The sequence below is a fragment of the Penaeus monodon genome, chromosome 30, assembly GCF_015228065.2.
Source record: "Penaeus monodon isolate SGIC_2016 chromosome 30, NSTDA_Pmon_1, whole genome shotgun sequence".
In the NCBI taxonomy this organism is placed as follows: domain Eukaryota; kingdom Metazoa; phylum Arthropoda; class Malacostraca; order Decapoda; family Penaeidae; genus Penaeus; species Penaeus monodon.
Genome location: NC_051415.1, coordinates 27,568,989 through 27,569,712, shown reverse-complemented (window position 1 = coordinate 27,569,712; position 724 = coordinate 27,568,989). Strand labels below are relative to the sequence as shown.

Below are 724 nucleotides of genomic sequence, written 5' to 3'. Positions count from 1 at the left end.
CTGCAATAAATCCTGCACCAGAACATATATTCCTTTTGAATTGTTATGCCGAACCTCCGTGGCATATCCTGTTCTTAATCCTGCAATATGTTTGCACATCCTACCCAGCAGCGAAAGCCACGGGGATATCCGTCCCAGTGATGGTTCAGCAGACGAATGTGTGCGTGAATTCGTGTAAGTCTGCTGGAAAGCTGTATATTGCGTAACCAAGGCACCGAGGATCATGCTTAATGAGACTCAGTCAACTCAAAATTAACTCGCTAACTCAAAAATAATCTAGTCGATTCAACACTAATCTAGTCAACTCAGATATAATTCAGACAACTCAAAATTAACTCGCTAAACTCAAATATAATCTAGTCGACTCAACTAGTCAACTCAAAAGCTATTCAGTCAACTCAAAAATGATTTTAGTAAATCAAAGAATAACTCCGATAATTCAAAATCAACTCACTAAGCTCAAAAATAATTTAAACTCAAATATAACTCCTTTTTCTATTCTTTCTATGATTCTTGTTTGTTTTGACAAGCCTTTCATTTTATTTATTTAAGTCCACGACAAAGAAAACAAAAAAACAGATAGGAAAAAAAAACAGCAAACAATAAAATTGACTCCTACAATTTCCCGAAAAAAATATAGAGAAGTAAAAAATAAAGGGAAATAAAAACAATAAAATAACCCCACCTTTCTTTCAACAACAATATAACCCATAAAATTGAGTCC

General features: G+C 34.0%; 1 protein-coding gene across 1 annotated transcript in view; it reads right to left on the bottom strand.

The window, feature by feature from the left end:
- LOC119592681 (fibrinogen C domain-containing protein 1-B-like) overlaps positions 1–724 on the bottom strand; it is a gene marked incomplete at its 5' end in the record, with an annotated part of 56,126 nt that overhangs the window by 45,385 nt on the left and 10,017 nt on the right.